General features: G+C 47.0%; 1 non-coding gene across 1 annotated transcript; it reads left to right on the top strand.

The window, feature by feature from the left end:
• The first annotated feature begins 4,808 nt into the window (after positions 1 to 4,808).
• LOC115871265 lies at positions 4,809 to 4,972 on the top strand. The gene has a single exon (XR_004047196.1). It is a non-coding gene; the product is annotated as a U1 spliceosomal RNA (small nuclear RNA).
• Positions 4,973 to 7,019: the final 2,047 nt, after the last annotated feature.

The following is a 7,019-nucleotide window of genomic DNA, read 5'->3' as shown; positions in this document are numbered from 1 at the left end:
GGGGGGGGGTAAGCTAGGGTGTTGACTTCCAAAGTCCTTCCGCAGGTAAATAGTGCCGCTCCAGCGGCTCGTGGGGTGCACTCCTGCAGAAGAGACGGCGACAGAGACGTAGAGGAATAAGCAGCTCAGAGAAATGGCCCCTGGAGTCAGTAATGCCACGTGTGTCGCTCCTGCTGACAACATATGGCGAGTGGCTCAGAATCACTGGGTGGGCCAGGGAGTCGCGAGAAGCGCTCGGGGGCGGAATGAAGGCAAAAGGCTGAGGGCCGGTTGGCGAAGGCGCAGGGCCAGGGGAGATGCTCGCCAGGCGGCGAGAGTTCAGAAACGGCCCAGGTCGATGCTTCCCTGTTCGTTGAAGGGTAAAGGGAGTTCCTTCTCTTATTCGCTCTGCTTGGTGTCTGTTTAAAATTTTTACAATAGAAATTGGGGGAAAGAGACATGAGAACTACGAACGTGCGGGAAAAGGGACGAAAGGACGAAGCCTTTCTCCGGTTGCCGCCCAGTGTCGTCTGACTCCTAGGGACCCCGTCGGACAGGGCAGGGCTCGTCTGTGGACGCGGACGCCTTTCACTAGCAGAGCCACGAGTGGGCTTGGACGGCTAACTTTTGATTAGGGGTCATGAGTAATTAGAGAGAGGACATTAAATCCACGGGAGAGAGAGAATACTAGAACAAAGGCATCGTCTCGGGCAAGTGTGTGGAGATGGCATCCAGGGCGCAGGGGAGGGAGCTGACCTGATGGGAAGAAAGCTGAAGCCAAGGACCACATTTGGTGGGAAAGAAAACTCAAAAGCAACCTCACTGCCACTGAGTCCATGCCGAACCACAGGGGTCCACCAGGGCAGGGTAGAACTGCCCACTGGGAGTTTTCAAAAGTGCCAACTCTTCACAGGAGTAGAAAGCCCCATCTTTCTCCCATAGAGCAGCTGGGAGGTTTCGAACTGCAGACCTTTGGGTTCGTAGCCCAGTATGTAACCACTATTCCACCAGGGCTCCCTTGGAAGAGAAAGAGGTCTTTATATATATCATACAACTCAGAAGGAGGGAGATAAAGGACTTGAGCCTTCATTTCAGCAAAGTGGGAGGAGAAATTCTAAAGCACAAAGGAGGGAGAGTGGTTGAAGGGGGGGTGAGTGTGAAGAATGCGGATAAGGGTTGAAATAAGAGTCATGGAATGCAGAGGGAACGAGGAAGAGGAGGAAGGGAGAACTGCCGAGTTGTAGGACCATTCTAGTGGACGTCAGCTTGGTGATTCATTTGGCACACACCCTGGGAGCCCCTGCCTTGAAGCATGCAGAAACAGCAATGCCAGGGCCTTCAGAAGCCTGCAAGTGGGCAGTGACTGACTAACAAAATGTACTAGATCAGGTGACAGCCACCTGCCACCACTCACATAGAGCACAAAATAGAGATACACAGTATATCTATAAATAGATATGCTGATCATAAACAGGCATGCATACATCATCAACAAGCAGTTTTCATATATGTCTACGACCAAGTGTGGTCCTAGGGCCCACCACCACTTGTTATGTGTATATGTAGTCAAAGCAACGTGATTCTCAGTCCATAACTCTTGGGACTCCACAGCACACTTCCTGCTCTAATGGATGCAATGAAGACCACCAATCTGGACACCATCTCTACCCTTTGGGTTAAATAATAATTATTACCGCTGGGAATCATTTTTCACCATTGTGGTTCAATCCCCAAAGCTGATAAAATGGGGAGAGAGAGAGAAGGGTGGGGGCAGGGAAGAAAGAAAGCTTTGTTTTAACTTTGATTTTTCTGTACATTGGAGTTGATCCTTCAAGAGAACTTCATTCAGTTTGGCCTTCTGGACTCTCCACCACTCTCAGGGTACATGTTTGAAAACTAGAAGTGACCTCCACCAGAATTAGTTGATAGGATACATATGTCAAGCCAGTTGCCTCCATTAGTACTCTCCCTCCTCCCTGCCCCTCAGTTCCATGTCTTGTTCTTGTTTTGTTTTTTAAAATGAACGTACTCAGGAAAGGCTTGTGCAAACATGAAGACCAATGCAGACGTGGAGACATAAACACGGGGCATAGGCTGTGCTAAACAGTCTCAGCTTTTTAAACGCAGAATATGAGTCTTTAAGCGTAGTCTACACGAGAATCCCTGTGTACACTTAGTCCTTTCAAAAGGACAGGGGTCTCAGTTGGTGGTGTTTGCCTTTATGAAGGTATTGGGGAGAGCGAGTTCCTGTTGAAAATTAACTTTCCTAGTTACCATGGTGATATGAAAAAAACACTAAAACAAATCAATATGTAGGCAGGTCCCATGGGCTGAATTTCTCAGCCAGGACTCACACCTCCCTGAGGGGTCACAGGGGTGGCCTTTTGTACTGAGTCTGTGTTAGGAAAGGCCATACAATACCTCTTTGTGGGCCGTGGAGCAGGGCCACACTAGTTCCTGCTCATTCTCATTATTTTTTGAATGTTGAGGATGTGTCTAGCCCCAGATCATTGGGGCAGAAAATTCCTTAAATTTAGTTTGAAAATTTGGGTTGGTTGGCTTATACTTGAATATACACGGTAGTAGGTCATGGTTTCTGGTTTCCTAAAGCATTTCTCTCACCCCTCACTTACTGGCATGCTTAGGTTCTGAAAACCAGCTCATGATTTGAAAGCAGGCCTTATTTGAAAGTGGAGGACAACCACATCAAATCAGAGTGACTATATTATTACATAATTTCCAAATTACTTCATTACATAACTGCCAAACCACTGAGAATCATGGCTCAGGTGGCCCATAACCTTTAGCTGTCTGTTTTCCTTGTTAGTTTTATTTGTTTGTTAATGTCTCTCTGCATATTAAATCTGAGACAGGTATGTCTATAGAGACAGTAACTAGATGCATAGTCCCTTGGGGGTATGGCAGGAGAAGTTGGGGGGAAATGAGGAACTATGAACTCTAAGTACAAGAATGAAGGAAATGTTCTAAACCTGATTGTGGTGATGATTATGCTATTTTCTTAAGGTCACTGAACTATTGGATTGTATGCTATGTGAATTATATGCCAATGAAACTGTTGGAAAGGTGGGGAACAGGCCAGTGTCACTCTTGCCTATGACCTCAGTGTTCATTACCATCCGACGTGCATCATTAAAGTGCAAAATAATTGGATAGTAGATTTTTTTTACTATCATCATAAAGGTGATGTCATAAATGTGAGATCATAAATCTTGCTATTCCAGATAGCAAGATGCTTGGTAAGCAAGGAAGGGGTGTGTCCTGGGGTGGGGTGGAGGCAGTAGCGAGGGGAAAGAGGTGCAGGTACAAGTGAGCCCAGTCTTAGAGGCATTCCCTCCAGGCAGGTGAGTGAAGCCATCTTGGGCCTCTAGCTGACTGAAGGTGGATCATCTTAACTTGCTGCTACAGCGAACCAAGAAGCACTTAACTGAACCCAGCGGCATAAAATCATCACATGAGTTAAAGTGATGGTCTCGTCCCATTCTGTTCTCAAGGAGTCTGTAAAGCATCAGCAGCTAACCAGCAAAACCACCCACTGGTTGTTTTGTTTTCTTCATCTCTGAAATAGAGATGATGATGATGATGATGATGATGATGATGATGATGATGATGACGACGATAACAAGAATAGTGCTGCCTTCTAGGAAAATGCGAAGGAACAGATGAGCAAATGACATGCAGTTGTTAGAAGAGTGTTTGGCATCTTGTAAGCTCTATTAAAATGTTGTCTCGTGTTCTAACAGCCCTGGTTAGAGAGTAGAGCCTACGTGTCTTGGTCTCCGGGTCATTTGGTCTTTGTGTAATCCAACATGTATCACGAGCGCTTTCCTCGTGGAATACTCATGCTGCCATGCCCCAGGCATTGAGGAGCCGGGATGCAGCCAGAGAGTCCACTGTTCCACTTAATAATAGCTGCTGCCGACCCTCAGCCACATACTCCCATTCTTCAGGTCAATGGAGACCTTGCTGGCTACCAACACGGCTTCCAGAACGTGGCCCTGCGTGCACTGGGCTCCTCGCTATTTCCCTCCAAGACCCACCTTCAACCTTCCCTTTTGTTAGCTTTCCCCTGGTCTCAGATAGCCAATTGCCCTCTCCAGCAATGCAGATTCCATCACAAACACTTGAGAAATGAGTGAGTTCCACATTTTCCCAAGAGTGAACTGGGGAGTCCTCGAGTCCATTAAAATGTGCAGAAAAGAAAGGTTCGACAGACATCGACATTTGGGAAACAGCAGACATTGTATTTCTCAACTCTTCCTACATAAAGGATCCCTGGGATGTATGCGTTAGGCTGCTAAGGATAAGACTGGAGGTTCAAACCCACCAGCAGGAAGAGGAGGCTAACTGCTCCTGTGTGTGAAGATTCACAGATGTGGAAATGCGACCTATGGTGATGGTGAGTGGGGAGCAACTTGATGGCTGTGGGACTGTGGGTTGGTCTTCCTCAATAATGATCAGGCTTCCCAAAGGAAGTGAGTCATGTTGGTAGATGCCAACCCATGGCAACCCTTAGGACAGCAGAAGGAAATACAACCCAGTCCGGTGCCATCCTTACAACCATTCTTAGGTTTGAGTTCATTATTGTAGCCACGGAGTCCATCCACCGTGTCAAAGACATTCCCGTGCGCATGGTCCCTCTGATTTACCAAACATGATGTCCTTCTCCAGGGACTGGTCTCTCCTGATATTGTGTCCAAAGTACATGAGACAGAGTCTGGCTCTCTTCACTTCTAAGGAGCATTCTCATTGTACTTCTTCCAAGATAGATTTGTTCGTTCTTTGGGCAGTTGTCAAGAAGTATTAAGGGGATACTTACCTGGCAAGGGAGATACCATGATCACGAAGGTGGTTTTCCCAGGGTGAGGCTCACCCATTGCACTCCCGATGTGCTGACCCCTGCGATTTCCCCACATGTGGGAAACTCGACTGCATCGTTTGTGGTAGTGGGGGACTGCGTTCATGTCTCCCCTAGTGGGGAAAAAGTATTAAGGGTGACACAGATGAAGGGAGAGAGGAGAAAGCAGAGATGGGAGTTTTGATCCGGTGACAAGGGAAATCGGAAATGTCTGGATTTATGATCAGAGGGCAATGGAAGACCCCAAGGTTTTCAAATAGGACCATGCAAGGTAAGGTTTTTTTCCAGCACATTTTTAAACATTTAAATCATTTTATTGGGGGCTCATACAACTCTTATTGTAATATAGATATATAGATATATCCATTGCATCAAGCACATTTGTACATTGGTTGCCCTCATCATTCTCAAAACATTTGCTTTCCATGTGGGCTCTTGGAATTAGCTCCTCATTTTTCCCCTCCCTCCCTGCTCCCCCCTCCCTCATGAACCCTTGATAATTTATGAATTATTATTTTATCATATCTTATACTGCCTGATGTCTCCCTTCACCCACTTTACTGTTGTCCATCCCCCAGGGAGGAGGTTATGTGTAGATCCCTGTAATTGGTTCCCCCTTTCTACCCCCACCTCCCCTCCACCCTCCTGGTATCGCGACTCTCACCACTGGTCCTGAAGGGATCATCTTTCCTGGATTCCCTGTGTTTCCAGTTCCTGTCTGCACCACTGTACATCCTCTGGTCTAACCAGGTTTGTAAGGTAGAATTGGGATCATGATAGTTGGTCGGGGGTGGGGGTGGGGGGGCGCAGGAAGCATTTAAGAACTAGAGGAAAGTTGTGTGTTTCATCGATGCTACACTGCACCCTGAGTGACTCATCTCCTCCCGGCTACCCCTCTGCAATGAGATGTCCAGTTGCCTACAGATGGGCATTGGGTCCCCACCCCACACTCCCCCTCATTCACGATGATATGATTTTTTGTTCTTTGGTGCTTGATACCTGGTCCCTTCGACCACAAGGTAAGATTTGCATTTGGTGACCATCGCTAACCTTCTGAGCAGTATAAGGCATGCAATTTATCCTTTGGTTAGAGATCTGTATTAAGGAAAATATCATGACTCAACGTCTGTGTCATTGTTGCCACTCCTAGGGGCTGTCAAGTGGGTTCTGACTCATGGAGAACCTGTGAACAACAGGACAAAACACTGCCCAACCCAGTGTCATCCTCACGATCATGTTTGAACCTTTGTTGCAGATAATGTGTGAATCGTCCCACTAAGGGGCTTCCACTTTTCACTAACCCTCTGCTTTACCAAGCATGAAGGGACCCTTCTGATAACATTTCCAAAGTCCACGAGCTGAAGCCTTGCCATCATGTTTCCCCGGGAGCACTCCACACGCAATTCTTCTCAGACAGATTTGTGAGCTCTTCTGACAGCCCAGGGTCCACTCCGCGTTCTCCACCAGCTCTGGGATTCAAATGCACCAAGTCTTCTTCGCTCTTCCTTATTCATTGTCCCATTTCTACATGCGCGTGAAGGGAAGGAAAGTACCCCTATTCTTGGGTCAGGCGCACTTCAGTCCTTCAAGTGTCAACACTGCTCTTCAAAGAGGTCTCGAGCAGCCTGTTGCCTACTGCAATACAGTGTTTGATTTCTTCACTGCTGCGCCCATGGGCGTTGACTGAGGACCCAGTGAAATGGAGTCCTTGATAACATCAGCCTTGTCTCTGTTACTATGAAGTACCTTCTTGGTACATGTGTGCGGCATGTTGTTTCCTTTATGTTGAGGTATTACCTGTATTGAAATTTGTAGTCTTTGATCTTCAGCAGAACGTGTTTTCTCTTCACTTTCAGCCAGAAAGGTTGTGTCCTTTGAGTATCATGGCCTATTAATGAGATTCCTACAATTTGTAGGAGGAATTCCTACAAATTGCTGCTTCCTTCCTCGTAGAGTAGTGCATCTTGGATTGTTTGCTCAGTGAGTTAGCTTATTGTGCCAACCTGGCCGTTAACAGATGTGGGATTAATTGAAGGGCAGAGGGGTAAATGGCTCGGTGAGCCTCACCTTTCTAGTTCTTGGGTCTCTTGCTTTTGATGGTCACACCAGGGTGCACCTGCTTTAGTAGTTCCCTGCTTCAGCTTGCAAGGCTCACTTCCTGCAA

This window comes from Echinops telfairi, unplaced genomic scaffold (assembly GCF_000313985.2).
Source record: "Echinops telfairi isolate 266 unplaced genomic scaffold, ASM31398v2 ScPeMD7_4225;HRSCAF=4972, whole genome shotgun sequence".
In the NCBI taxonomy this organism is placed as follows: domain Eukaryota; kingdom Metazoa; phylum Chordata; class Mammalia; order Afrosoricida; family Tenrecidae; genus Echinops; species Echinops telfairi.
The sequence above is the reverse complement of the archived record's forward strand: the minus strand, read 5'-3'. Positions and strand labels throughout refer to the sequence as shown.